The sequence below is a fragment of the Glycine soja genome, chromosome 14 (assembly GCF_004193775.1).
Source record: "Glycine soja cultivar W05 chromosome 14, ASM419377v2, whole genome shotgun sequence".
In the NCBI taxonomy this organism is placed as follows: domain Eukaryota; kingdom Viridiplantae; phylum Streptophyta; class Magnoliopsida; order Fabales; family Fabaceae; genus Glycine; species Glycine soja.
In genome coordinates, this window is record NC_041015.1 from 24,426,347 (window position 1) to 24,442,221 (window position 15,875).

Sequence of the window (15,875 nt, forward strand, 5' to 3'; positions counted from 1 at the left end):
CTGAGTACCATTGCTGAGAAGATGAAGTCCCATTTTCGAGGAATGAATGATTTCCAAAATGACAGGAAAACTTAGTTTGATTTAAATTTTACTTTTTAAATATTTAAAAGCAAAAGTTAATGATGTTTAGGCATGTTCTTACGTGGTTAGTGACTAGGTGCAATAATGTGGCACTCCATTTGTCACGTCATCACTTAATGGATACAGCTTGACGATAGGTACTAAAATGAAATGCAAAGATTTTCCAAGTATCTGGGTGAATATTTGTCAGCTCGTTGGCAAATGCACCAAATTTGTCCCAAGTTTTAAAGTACTCGGAAGTCCGAGTGTCGAATTTACGGGAATTTTGTTGGTACTTATATTGATGCAAACCCAATTTATAAATAAGAGATAAGGAATTTAAAATAACAGATAAAGAAAGATAGGAGATAAGATAAATATTTAAAGATAAAAAATAGAAGATAGAAAAGATAAAATATTTAAATTAAAATATGATAAAAATAAAGATAAAAAAGATATGACAAGAAAAGTAAAATATAAGAAAAATAAAAGAGTAAGTTGAAGATAAAGAAAGATAAATTTAAAATGTGATAATGTTTGAACATAGTCTGCCTTATTTGCCTAAGATGTATTATTTTAGATTTTTCTTATCAATTTGGTGAATTTTTTCCTACCCACATATGTTAGAATACTTGCTCCTGATGTTTGTTTCACGATGACAAACCTATTTTACTTATCTATCTTCCAAATGCCTTTGCAAAGACTCAATAGATAAAATGCATGAAGTTGTAATTCTAGATGTTTGCTTTGATGCATAAGCATAATGCAATCAATCAAAACAACACTTTTTTTTCTCTTCTCATTTTATACACTAAAACGAAAGATTTTATCCCGTGCATTAATGGATGGAGGCATAACGGAGTAGTATTAATGAATCATTTAAGAGCCTTATTAATGAGACATTATTTCTTGTGCATTAATGGATCATAGAGATATATCCCAATAATTTTGATACACAAAAATAATTATTGCTTTTAAATATTTAAAAAGTAAAATTTTTCTATTGGGATATATCAAAATTTTTGTGTAACGAAATAATTTTTCTTTATATTCCTTTTAACTCTTCCTCTAATGAAGAGGGTCCTGTGGTGTGTTGTTTTTTTAATCTCTTTAGAAGATAAGGAATCACATAAGTAGAAACAATATTCACTAACTGATTTTCAGGAACTCTCTCTAAGGAATTTCTTGCCAACATAATATGTTGACATAAACTAGTAAAATTGTGAAAGATTGTTCTTGCTATTTGGTGAAGAAGGAATGGCCCAAGTGAGTATATAACCAAGTTGTACCAATAGTGTAAGGAGATGTTCATAACAGTTTCTAGTTGCCTTTTCAAAACATAGATAGCCTTGTTTAGCTTGTAGACCTTATAGGAAGGAGCACCTTGAAATTCTGGTGGCATTTCCATGTAACATTTTGTAACTCCCTATGTATGCAAGAAACATTATTTTCATCGAGTTGATGAATCATCCTTTGATAGAGGCTATCAGGAATGAAAGAAATGGAAGATAGATGAAAAACAATTTTAGTATTCATTCATCAAAGTATTACAAAGTTGGTTTATTTATAGTAACTTACTCAAATAACTTCTAGTAACTAACTAACTACCATAACCAAGTAACTACTAGTAACTAACTAAATTAATTTTATCTCTAGTACCCCCGCAAGCTGGAATGTGTTAAAAAACACTTCTAGCTTGGAGAATACAATACATCAACATTAAAGGAGAAAAAAAAATCTGAAAACTTGGAATATAGCTAAACATGCTGGAAATACATCGGTCAAATAAGAAACTTCTAGAAATCTTCGACCAACTTCAACTTCTTCCAAAAGTCCAAAGCAAGCATCAAAACTTCCATCAAGCAAAATCAATAAGGCCATTTGGCAAAAGCTCAAAACATTAATCCAGGAAACTATCAAGGCTTAACCACCAAGTAGAAATTATACCTCAAAGTTTAACCACTTGGCAGAAGCAAGAGGGCTTAACCATCAAGAGCAGAAGCCAAACAACAATCCAATGCTTAACCATTCATGGCGAAAGCTTAAACAATGCTTAATCACCATAGACAGAAGCTTACATCGACAAAATAGAAGAAACACAAAATCTGTCTTCTATGAGAACTTTTCACAAACACTTTGTGAACCAACAATAACCAAGGCTTAGTCACTCATGACAGAAGCAAAAATCATCAAAGACCTTGTTGGAAAAAATTGGATAGTGCTAGACATGGAGAAACGAACTCTAGCCATGAAAATTGAAATTATTCTGGTACTTGTCATACAACACAGGGAGAGACAAGCGAAGAAGAACACCAATATATATCAAAGTCAAAAAGTTGAACAAACTACAGATGTAAGATATTACCCACAATACACCAACAACCTGGAGGAAAAGTAGAAAATTGTTCTCAATTGCTATGTCATGTGCAATGGACAAGGCTAGATGCAACCAAATTTGCAGTGCATCAACAACCCTGACAATAGTTTCCTTCGAGATCTCTAGATCGGGGAGAGGAGGAAGAGGTCTATTGAGAAGGTTAGCAGCTTTGGCCCAGAAAAAAAATAACGATGAGAAGCAACACGACATTGGCGATGAAGAACAAGAAATTGTAAGCAGCACGCTCGAAGAGGTACCACAATGCGGTGGCAGAAATAAGCACCGCAATTGCTCCACGCCAATTCATCCACAACACCACATCAGAAACTAAGCCTTCACTGAGAACACGGTGAAAGGATGAGAAACTAAGGCAATGCCAGGATTTTCGAAAGAATGAAGAATGAAGGGGTTAGAATCATCAATGGCAGCCATGGCCGTGAAAGAAAAAAAAGAAAGAAAAGAACCAACCAGACATCTGAAAGGTCCTCTTAAAAAACGATTCATAAGGGGTGGCCTACCCAACTATATAAGAACTTACCATGCTCGTTAACCAGCCGATGTGGGACTCGCAACACGCCCCCTCGAGCCAAGGCTTGGTGCCAAAAAGCAAGGGCTAGCGGCACTATCCACACCACCGGGCAGAACCAAAAATAGCTTCAATAGGAAGCAAGAGGCACGGGAGCAAAACCTTCTAACACCATAATTGGAATGAAAGAAATGGAAGATAGATGAAAAGTAGTTTTAGGATTCATTCATCAAAGTATTATAAAGTTGGTTTATTTATACAAAGATAGAAAATAACTAACTTGAGTAACCAACACTAACTTACTCAAATAACTTCTAACTAACTACCATAACCAGGTAACTACTCAAATAACTTATAGTAATAAACTAAATTAATTTTATCTCTAATAGAGGCTACAAAACTAAGACCATTTGTACAAAATAGTCAACTATTTCATAAGAGAAAGTATATATGAAAGTAATTGAGGCTCTTAACCCGTGTAACCTTTGCAACCTTGTGACATTTGTATCTCTCAGTATATATTCCCATTATATTTCCTCATAATTTTTTACACCCATTTGTTGTGAGCTGTGTGGATCAACATTATTGTCCAAGCATTGTCATGATTTTCTTGAAGAATTAGCTTGATAGGGGAAAAAAGGTCAATTAATGAAATTATATATATCTTGACAATACAAACTCCTTGGTTTGTAAATCATAGGTTACATAACCTTTAACACTTGGTTATTTATACCTAGTTCACACACTTTTTATTTTTTAACCTTTGGATCAAAATTCGATTTTCCAAATAGTAGCTCATAAGGAATTTTATCTCCAATAGAACGTGAAGAAGAGTTTTTGTTAATGAGAAATTAAACAAGGCATGTAAACTATGGCAAATTGACCCCAGGGGGTTAGTTTTACAAACTAATTCCCCATGTGGGTCTGTTTCCAAACAAATGACGAAGGGGGTCTGTTCCTACGACGTCCCAACCATGCATGCATGCATGTGAATCACCATGCATGCTGGAGAAACAAGCCTGGGACTGGACACGTGGTTGTTTCACCACTGCCCCTGGCAAAATAGATGGCATAGTGGTTTTTGCCACTTTGATTGGTGATACAGGTGCACTGGGCCTTTAGAGCAGGAGGTCTGCACGATCAGTTTTCACAACCAGGGATGGCGAAACAGGGGGCCATGCTGGTTTCGCCATTACCACTGGCGAAACAAGCAGGTTTCCCTCCCCTATAAATATCAGAATTCGTTGGGGTGCGTCTGTGCTTCATTTGTGGCATAAAAAATTTTCTGGCTTGCTGTTTCGCTAAAGGTGGGATCGAAATCTTCATTTAAATATTAAGCTCGTAGTGTTGGCGAGACACTTCTAGTACAGGTATTTTTTTTGCTGTTGTTATTTAATTTTTTTTATTATAGAGATGTATGTATCATATATTTATTTTACATTATTATTATTATGTATGATAGCTGGGAATACTGTTGATATTAGCAATGGCCAAATAACTAACGAGAAGTGCAATGTAAATATTGAAAGTGGTAGTGATGAAATGATGAAAAGGCTTTCATGCAATTGTTTGTTATATATATATATATATATATATATATATATATATATATATATATATATATATATATATATATATATATATAAAGAGAGAGAGAGAGAGAGAGAGAGAGAGTTAGATATTGAGGAAAGATTTGTGCATAATTGTTGTGTGACAAAATTTATTTATTCTGTTGTATCAATTTTTTATACATATTATTTTGATGTATTTTTTGATACACCTATGTTGTGTTTTTATTTTTGTTACATAATTGTTCCATGAGTAAATTGTGTTATTATTTGTTTAGTTTATTTGCATGTATTTTAATTTATTTTGTAGAATATATTTATGGTGTCATTAATAATTTTTAGATATATTTAATTAAATTTTGATAAATGTACTTAATTTTTTTTATATGATGTACAAATAATTTATAATTTTTTGTCAACTTATTGTATTATATTTTATTTTGCACTATTAATGACATCTTCTTCATCATGTTCATCAAATATAAAAATTAAATTTGGTCCAATTGATGGTGACATTTTATGGATGCAAGATAAGCTTGTTTCAAAACATATTTGGAATGGAGAAGAAGATAGAAAATTACACATTAGAGAAGTTGTCCCCACTTATCAAGGTCAAGAAGAAATATCAGATGAAATTATTCCTCTACTTCAGCAATCTGATTTTTACTGGATTGTGAAGATGAGATATTTAAAAAAAAAACAGCATTAATTAGTGCCCTCATAGAAAGATGGAAGCCGGAAACACATACTTTTCACATGAGATGCGGAGAGTGCACCATTACTCTTCAAGATGTCTCTATTTTATTAGGTCTCCGTGTGTATGGGTCACCATTAATTGGGTCACCTGCAATTTTTATGGGACTTTAGAGAGTGCAACACGTATGCATGGGGACTTGCCGTACTTGCTTATTTATATAGAGATGTGCAGCGCCACCGATTATAAAATTAAATCAATTGGAGGTATGTGCATCTTAATACAAATGTGAGCATGAGAACGATGTATAACTTTGGCTCCAAAGAGGACTCCTCCCTTAATAGAAAATAAACCACTTGGGCACAGGTTAGTCATTTAAAAAATTAGATTTCATTTGAAAATAATTAATAATATAACATATATTAATTTATAATTTTTTTAGGTGGCTGCGACGTGGAAATCAACATATCGGCAATGATGATTTGATAGTTTTTCATCGTAAATTAGATATTATGAAATAACATAAGGTAAGAACATGTTAATGTATTAGTTAAATGATAAATAATATGTCATATTTTACTGAAAATAAACAATTGTGTTGTTATATGTAGTTTGTGTGGGAGCCTTACACAACAAATGTTATGTCAGTGTTGCCTCTAGTTTGTTTAGTTGGAAGTGTAGCAGCATGGTGCGCAATGGTGTCACTAATTTGTTTCCAAGTTATTGAGTGACACCAACCTGATAGAGTCTTGAGACAATTTGGAATGCAACAACCAATTCCAGGGTGTCCTTCACAACCCTTGAACTGGGGGCAATTGTTAGGCTCAATGATCAATCAATGGAACAATCGATATGATTTTAGGGTCGACGGTTATCCTCGACAAGAAGGCCTACTGAGCTTTAACTCCGACTATATGGTCTGGTATATGTTTTGATGATGCCAAAGGATCACATGTTTCTCAAAGCTTTATTCAAGACAAAGAAATTAAAGATATTCAAGATGGATGATCAAGACAGTCTCTAGAGTCTTAAGAAGGGTATATAAAATAGGAAGGGAATTCCTAATTGAAGTAGCAAAAGGTTTGGCCAAGAAATTTAAGTTAAAAAGTCTTTTTCAAGAGATTTACTCTCTGGTAATCGATTACCAGAGGATGTAATCGATTACCAGTGGCCAAAAATGATTTACAACAGCTATTAAAATTTGAATTCAAAATTTGCAATGTGTAATCGATTACACATATATGGTAATCGATTACCAGCAGTTATTGAACGTTTTAATTCAAATTTTAAAGCTTGTAATCGATTACACACATACTGTAATCAATTACCAAAGGAGATTTTCAGAAAATATTCTCAACAGTCACATCTTTTCATTTGGTTCTTGAATGGCCATCAAAGACCTATATATATGTGACTTGAGACACGAATTTGCTAAGAGTTTTTCAGAACAACAAGTGTTTATTCTCTCAAAATGCAAAATCGTTTTATCCTCTTAAGAATTCCTTGGCCAATTCAATTGCAATTCATTAAGAAATCATTTGAGTGCTCAGATTGTAAAATCTATCTCTTTCAAGAGAGATTCATTCTTCTTCTCTTTCTAATTCACTAAGGGATTAAGAGACCGAGGGTCTCTTGTTGTAAAAGAATTCTAAACACAAAGGAAGGATTGTCCTTGTGTGTTTAGAACTTGTAAAAGGAATTTACAAGATAGTGGAACTCTCAAGTGGGTTGCTTGGGGACTGGACGTAGGCACAAGGGTGTGGCAGAACCAGTATAAATCTGAGTTTGCACTTTCTCTTCCCTTAAACTCCTTTATTTATTATTGTTTTATATTCATATTCAAATTTTTCTATTTGAATCAATATTTAAGAAGTTCATTATTAAGGGAATTTATAACTTGATAGAATTTTAATTGGGGAAATAGTTTGTAATATCTTAATTCAACCCCCCCTTCTTAAGATATCTGAGGCCACTTGTCTAACAAATTCATGCTAGATGTAAGTTATAGAAAATTTCCCATCTATTTATAAGATTCCAGAGCTAAATCAACATAGCTAAAAGCTTGAACCACAACAAATGAATCACTTTCTAAGGGATCATGTTTAGAAGGACACAATGAAACTATAATTTGTACCCACTCATAGTCAACCTGTTGACATTTTTACAAAACTCCCTACCAAAGAAAGGTTGATTTTGTTAAGAGATCAACATGGAATGGCCTCAGTAAATGAATGATTAATGTCTAAATTCCTCACAGGTCATATTTTGCATCCAAAGGTCATATTGTCCAAACACGATAACAAAAATGACAATGTAAACGACTGCAAATGAAAATGATAACGTACATTATGCGAACCTGGAGCAACAATGAAAACTAACACACAAAAATTTCAAATGATAATGTACATGACGTGAACCTGAGTGAAGACTGAAGCACGAAGAGTGGCAATGACCAACGAATGTCAAGAAACATTCACTACTAGCGGAGGGAAGGGTTGATGATGAGAATGAGGGAGACCTCGACTGGAAAATGGAAGGAATACAAAGAGACGTTCTTGGACCACTGTGAAAAAACCCAATGCAATTGTAGTCTAAGGTAGTGAAACAGTTTTGGGGAAAATGAGTTTACTTAATTTTTGAATGGTTTTTATCCTAACTGTCATACCCTAATTTCGTCCGGGGATTATTATTTGATGATATACAACCTTTGATTGGCCGCTTCGAGATACTTGGCACCCTTTGTTGCACAATATGTGAAGTCCCGAGACGTGCCGAAAATCAAAAGGAAGCAGGCTTACGCGATCCGTGAAAATTCCGTAATGTGACGGAAATCGAAAGGAGGTATTTTTCGCAATCCGTGAGTTTTCGTAACTTCTTCGAAAGCTAAAAAAGAGTAAATACATAATCCGTAAGGATTCGTAACCTTGCAAAAGGAAAATAAGTATCGTTACGAAATTCGTAAAGTTTCGTAACGTTACGGAAAAAGAATTACCAAAAAAGGTAAAGGGGGGTGCATTTAGTAAAAAGGGGGGTACAAATAGCAATCAGGCCCACTTGGGCCTTCCAGATTCTTCCTGCAGAAGGCTGTTGCTTCTGGAGGAAGCAACCTTGCTCTTCTGGGCGAGCTGGGTGGCAAGCTCCTCCCCTATTTTGCTATAAATAGGGGGAGGAGTGAAGGGAGAAGAGGTTCAGCCTTCTTGGCACTTCTTATTCTCTCAAAATTGCTGAGGAAAATTGTTTCCATGAAGAAAATCCAAGCCGAGGCGCTTCCGTAACGTTTCCGTAACATTTCCGTGAGTAATTACGCGAAGATTTTCAACTGTTCTTCAACATTCACCGTTCGTTCTTCGTTTTCTTCAGTCTTCAACGGGTAAGTACCTCAAACCGAGCTTTTCAATTCATTCTATGTACCCGTGGTGGTCCATATTTTGTTTCATGTATTTTTATTCTCGTTTTCATTTACTTTCCGTACCCCCTTTTGACATGCTTCAGCCATTTATTTAAGTCGTTTCTCGCCTAATCTAAAAATAAAATAAATTTCCACCGATCATTTGAATTGTATCATCCGTCAATTTCTGTTAAAAGGAATTCCGACCGTTCGCTCATGCCGTAATCACGTTGGAAATAAAAAAAAGAGGTAAAATAATAATATAATAATAAAATATCTTTTAGTAAAAAGAAGCGAAAAAAAAATCAATCGGACGTTTTCTCTTTGGGATTTCTCATTCTTAATTGAATTGACTAATAACTAAAGTGAAACTAAGGCTAAAATCAACTCGCCTAGTCAAGCTCGTCCACAAAAAATAGGGTTTTAAATGTTTATCATCTCACTTTTTCTTATCAAGTAAATGGATCATTTTTAAGGTCCAACGCCTTAAAATGATCACCTTTCAAGTAAAAAGAATCGCTTGATTGACGCTTAAGAAAGAACTACGTAGGTCTGATTTCCTCTTCGATGGAGGGTACGTAGGAGCAAAAGCCCCGCTTTTGTCGACCTCAAAAAATAAAAAGAAATAAAAGTTAAGGTAACACAATTTCCACAATTCTAAAAAATAGGTTGTTGTCCTTTGAGACAAACGTGAGAGGTGCTAATACCTTCCTCAAACGTAAATACAACTCCCGAACTTAGAATTTTCATTTTGACCGGTTTCCTTCGGTTTTTCTGACGTTTTCCACAAATAAACGTTGGTGGCGACTCCGCGCATCTTTCCTCCTTTGGAAAGCGCACCCGTGAGCCTCGCCTCGCTCGCCCGCAAAAGGGCATGTTGCGACAGTTGGTGACTCCACTGGGGAACCATGGAGCAAAGCATGCTAGCTATCATAGGGCAATACAAGGAAGAGTTGAACCAGTCTGTGACCCATGAACAAAAGTTAGCGGAGGATTTTGCATAAGTGTACGTCGAAAAAGAAGCAAGAGGGAGGGTGATTGATGCATTGCATCAAGAAGCGACTATGTGGATGGATAGGTTCGCCTTGACCTTGAATGGAAGTTAAGACCTCCCGCGTCTATTAGCCAAAGCAAAAGCCATGGCCGAAGTGTGTACGGTCCCCGAGGAGATTCATGGGCTAATCAATTACTGTCAACACATGATAGATTTGATGGCCCATATAATTAGAAACCGTTAGGTTCTCTTGTAACACCTTTTGTATAATCTTGGCTAGATAAAAGCTTTGTTCTTTTTATAAAATGAGAAGTTCTGAACTTATCACGTTATCTAAAAAAAACCTTGGGGTGGATCCAAGCGCTTCGATCATTCATTTGCATATTCATGTTTTGGTGGCATACTCACCGTTGTTTATTTCTTTAGGAATTTCATCATAACTAAGAAAGCACAAAGGCACCCCTATAACACTCGATCCAGAAAAATGGATAATGAAGAGGGCATGCAGGAACAGATGAAGGCCGATCTATCGGCCTTAAAAGATCAAATGGCTTCCATCTCGGAGGTCATGTTAAAACTCCAGAAAACTATAGAGGATAAAGCCACGACAACCGTCTCCAGTAAAGTTAGGGAAGCGAAGCCGGTGCTGCAGCCCGCCTTAAATCCGGGCCGAGACAGAAACACGGCAGTGTTTGGTCGAAGGTATAGTCCGCAAGCTTACCCCTATGGCTTGCCTCCGGACTTCACTCCCCGTGTCACCCCGGAAGATATAAGCCAAGCCCCTACTTTCGAGGGGCAACTCCCACCTTATGACGACTATCCCGGGCAAGACGATGAGGAAGGAGATACCCATCTCGGCCCCCTGCTCCACCTCAAAGATCCGTCCCCCCATGAACTACCCCAGCTGAACATAGTCCACCATATCCCGGCTTCACCCACACCCGTAAAAGAATCTGTTCCCTTCGCGGAAGATAAGGGAAAGATTGAGGCGCTTGAAGAAAGGTTAAGAGCAGTCGAGGGCCTCGACAATTACCCATTCTCGGATTTAGCGGATTTATGTCTCGTGCCCAACATCGTCATCCCTCCCAAGTTCAAAGTACCAGACTTTGATAAGTACAAAGGGACGACATGTCCAAAAGGGCATCTCCGGATGTATTGTCGAAAGATGGGGGCGTATTCTGCGGACGAAAAGTTGTTGGTCCATTTCTTTCAAGACAGCTTGGCCGGAGCAGCTGTAGCATGGTATACCAATTTGGAAGTTTCCCAGATCCGATCATGGAAGGACTTGGCAACTGCCTTCATTAGGCAGTACCAGTACAATACAGATATGGCTCCCGATCGGAACCAGCTTCAGAGTATGACTAAGCGAGAGCATGAGTCCATTAAGGAATATGCCCAAAGATGGAGAGATCTCGCAGCCCAAGTCGTACCGCCCATGACGGAGAGGGAGATGATCACAATTATGGTAGATACGTTACCCACGTTCTACTATGAAAAGATGATAGGCTACATGACAACTAATTTTGTGGATCTCGTCTTCGCCGGAGAAAGGATTGAATCCGGACTACGAAAAGGCAAGTTCGAATATGCTTCCAATATGGCCCCCAACAACAACAGAAGAGCCCTAGTAGTGGGCGCGAGGAAAAAGGAAGGAGACGCCCACGCGGTCACCACCGCCCCGACGTGGATGAAAGCACCCCAAAATATCCAAAGCTCATACCAGGCCAATCCCCCAAATTTTTCAATCCGAGTCGGGAGTTCCCTCCCGAATCAAGTAAAAGGACCGCCCGCAGCAGAGAGGACGCCGGCCCAACGCACAGCTCCAGCCACGCCCCGGCCAGTCAACAATACAGCCCCCGGCCCGAGCTATAATAATGCACAGCGCCCACTCCCGGAAGATAACTTCTCTCCTATTCCTATGGCATACTCCGAATTATGGCCTTCATTATTGGAGAATAATTTGGTGGTAGCCATACCCGGGAGGGTCTTCTAGCCACCCTACCCCAAGTGGTATGACCCGGGTGCCAAATGTGAGTACCATAGTGGGGCTCCCGGACACAACATTGACTCCTGCCGCCCGTTCAAGTATAAAGTGCAGCACCTAATTAGTGCCGGCTGGCTATCGTTTCAAGAGGAAGGCCCAAATGTTAAAACGAAACCGCTAGCTAGTCATGGAAGGGCTAGCGTAAACGCCATCCAAGAGGATGGGCCATCGTGGGCAAGGAGATTAGGAGAGGTGGCTACTTCCAGACGTTTTATCTACCAATCGCTGCAAGCGGCATGTATGGTCTCCCGTGGCGGAGGCGAAAGGGACGAATGTTTGTTTCACCTCGGGGAGTCGCACGACATGGAAACCTGTCCCGCGGTAGAAGAATTGCTTCAGCGGCTCATGGATTGTGGGCAGCTTGAAGTGTCCAAAGGAGGGAGAGAAGAACCACAAATTTGCACGTAGTCGGAAGAAAAGAAGGTTCCTCTAACCCCCAAGGCCCTAGTAATATGTTTTACTAGGAAGGGGACCGGCTCCACACCCATATACCCCCGGACAGCGCCCAAGCCGACACCATTTTCATATCAAAGTAATAAAGCCGTTCCGTGGAAGTATACCCCTCCCGCGTCCAGCGAAAGAGTTGAAACCGAAGTTGACTCCCTGTCAGCTAAGGTAACCAACATCACCGTCATCAGTGGCGTAACCCGCAGTGGTCGGATGTTCGCTTCCCCTCACCCGGCAGAGTTGCCCTCCAAGGGGAAAGCGCCCATGGTCCAAGAGCCCACAGACGTAGCCACCCCCTCGAAAGAAGTAGATCCTCCAGTGGTAAGAGCGGCTGAAAAGAAAGAGGGTCTTCAAGGAAAAATAGTGACTTTGGAAGAGGCCCATGAGTTCCTCCGCCTCATCCAACATAGCGAGTTTAAGGTAGTCGAGCAACTGAATAAAACTCCAGCAAGGATCTCTTTGCTTGAACTACTCATAAACTCCGAGCCTCATCGTGCGCTGTTGATAAAGGTCCTTAACGATGCCCATGTAGCACATGTATCTCAGTGGAGGGTTTCGAAGGCATCGTTAATCATATAACCACCAACAATTATATCGCGTTTGCAGAAGAAGAGATTCCCGTTGAGGGGAGAGGACACAACAAGGCTCTACATGTGTCGGTGAGATGTATGGACCATATTGTCGCAAAGGTACTTATCGACAATGGATCGAGTTTGAATGTAATGCCGAAGACCACTTTGGAAAAGCTTCCTTTTAGTGCGTCACATTTAAAACCGAGCTCGATGGTGGTGCGAGCCTTTGATGGTACTCGGCGGGAAGTGATGGGGGAAATCGACATTCCCATTCAAATAGGCCCCCACACTTGCAATGTGGTGTTTCAAGTAATGGATATAAATCCCGCCTATAGCTGCCTCTTGGGAAGACCTTGGATTCATGCACTGGGAGTGGTCCCTTCAACGCTTCACCAGAAATTGAAGTTCGCAGTGGGTGGACTTTTAGTGATAGTGTCGGGTGAAGAGGATATGTTAGTGAGCTGCCCCTCCTCTGCACCATACGTAGAAGCGGCGGAAGAATCATTGGAAACGGCTTTCCAATCCTTCGAGGTGGTGAGCTGCGCCTCTGTGGAACCAAGTCCGTTGCTACCTTCTCTCTCCAACGCAGCCATAATGGTGGCACGGGTGATGCTCAAGCACGGTTATGAGCCCGGAATGGGTCTAGGCAAGGACGGCCTCGGGAATGTCGACGTGGTCGATATTAGGGGAAACCCATACAAATATGGATTAGGGTATGAACCCGGGATGCCGGGAAGGAGGAATGTGCCGTCAAGATTTCGGGCGGATAGGGTATGGCCCGGCCGTATTAGCCAGTGTTTCACCAGTGCTGGAATGGTGTCCGAGGAGGAAGTGGCCGCAATAGAAGAGGAGTTCCCTCAAGACCCACCAAATTTCGTGCAACCATGCCACCCCGATTCCCAAGTGGGGAACTGGCGCGTGATAAGCCAGTCAGAAGTCTATACCACTGATTCAATGTAATTAGAGCCTATAGATTTCCTTTCTCTTTTGTTTTGTGAAACCTACCTTATTAAATAAACAAAGAGATATTGTTTCATATGTTCTTGCAGTTCCACCTTTTCTCATATCATTTTGCATGTTTTTGTTTATTTTGTCTTGTTTGGTATAGATATGAGGGTTGATTCTTTGAGGATCCTAACGATGAGGGTTTGACGATCGATTTCGACCGAGATGTGAGCCAAATGATGAACGAAGAAGAGGAAGAGGACTTCCTTTCACCAGAGTTGGAGAGGTTGATCGCTCAGGAAGAACGTGAAATGAAGCCTCACCAAGAAAAAACCGAATTGGTAAACTTGGGGACCACGGAGAAAAAGAAAGAAGTAAAGGTAGGAACCGGTATGACCGTGCCTATCCGCCAAGGCTTGATAACCCTTCTTGAAGAGTATCAAGATGTCTTTGCATGGTCATATCAAGACATGCCCGGTTTGGATTCCGACATTGTGTAGCATAAGTTGCCTTTGAATCCTGGGTCTTCCCCGGTTAAGCAAAAGTTACGAAGAATGAGACCCAAGATGTCTTTAAAAATTAAAGAAGAAGTAAGAAAGCAATTTGATGTAGGGTTCTTAGTTGTAGCTCGGTACCCAGAGTGGGTGGCCAACATTGTCCCAGTCCCGTTAAAGGACGGCAAGGTTCGAATGTGTGTAGACTACCGAGACTTGAACCGAGCCAGTCCTAAAGACAATTTTCTCCTGCCACGCATTGATATATTGGTAGATAATACAGCCAAGTTCGCCCTTTTCTCATTTATGGATGGTTTCTCGAGGTATAATCAAATAAAGATGGCACCCGAAGATGTAGAGAAGACCACTTTCGTCACCCTATGGGGAACGTTCTGCTATAAAGTGATGGCCTTCGGGCTGAAAAAATGCTGGGGCAACCTATCAGCGTGCCATGGTGGCGTTGTTCCATGACATGATGCATAAGGAAATAGAGGTCTACGTAGATGACATGATTGCCAAGTCTTGGACTGAGGACGAACACCTTGTCAATCTGCGTAAGCTATTTGGAAGGCTGCGGAAATACCAACTAAAACTAAACCCAACCAAATGCACCTTCGGGGTAAAGTCGGGGAAGTTGCTAGGATTTATCGTAAGTCAGAAAGGGATAGAGATAGATCCTGAGAAAGTGAAGGCCATCCTTGAAATGTCAGAACCACGCACGGAGAAGCAGGTTCGGGGGTTCTTGGGCAGGTTGAATTATATCGCGAGGTTTATCTCGCAACTCACCCCTACCTATGAGCCCATTTTCAAGCTATTACGTAAGAACCAAGCGGTCCTGTGGAACAGTGACTGCTAAGAGGCCTTCGAGAAGATCAAACAGAGTCTTGCAAACCCCTCGGTGCTCATGCCACCTGTAACTGGAAGACCTTTTTTCCTGTACATGACCGTGTTGGATGAGTCTATGGGGTGCGTGTTGGGTCAGCACGATGATTCTAGGAAAAAGGAGCAAGCCATCTACTAGCTAAGCAAGAAGTTTACCGCATGTGAGATGAATTACTCAATGCTGGAAAGGACGTGTTGTGCTCTGGTATGGGCATCACATCGGCTTAGGCAGTACATGCTCAGCCATACCATGTGGCTTATTTCCAAAATGGATCCTGTGAAATACATCTTTGAGAAACCGGCCCTCACGGGACGAATCGCTAGGTGGCAGGTACTATTATCTGAATTCGATATCATTTACGTCACCCAAAAGGCGGTAAAGTGAAGTGCCTTAGCGGATTATTTGGCCCAGGAACCCCTCCAGGATTATCGGCCGATGCACCCCGAGTTCCCAGATGAAGATATCATGGCCCTGTTCGAAGAGAAGCGAATGCACGAGGACATAGACAAATGGATTGTTTGCTTCGATGGGGCATCTAACGCTTTGGGCCACGGAGTAGGGGCAGTCCTTGTATCCCCAGACGATCAGTGTATTCCTTTCACGGCTAGGCTAGGTTTTGATTGTACCAACAATATGGCCGAGTACGAAGCATGCGCCCTTGGGGTTCAGGCGGCCATTGATTTTGATGTAAAACTACTCAAGGTGTATGGAGACTCAGCTTTGGTGATACGCCAGTTGAAAGAAGAATGGGAAACTAGGGATCCGAAGTTGATACCCTATCAAACTCACATCTTGAGGTTAGCCAAGTACTTTGACGACATTTCTTTCCACCACATACCTCGGGAAGAGAATCAAATGGCTGATGCATTAGCCACCCTGGCGT

At 40.1% G+C, this 15,875-nt stretch overlaps 1 pseudogene; it reads right to left on the reverse strand.

Moving 5' to 3' along the window:
- Nucleotides 1-2,302: 2,302 nt before the first annotated feature.
- On the reverse strand, nt 2,303-2,822 carry LOC114383940 (annotated as a pseudogene).
- Nucleotides 2,823-15,875: the final 13,053 nt, after the last annotated feature.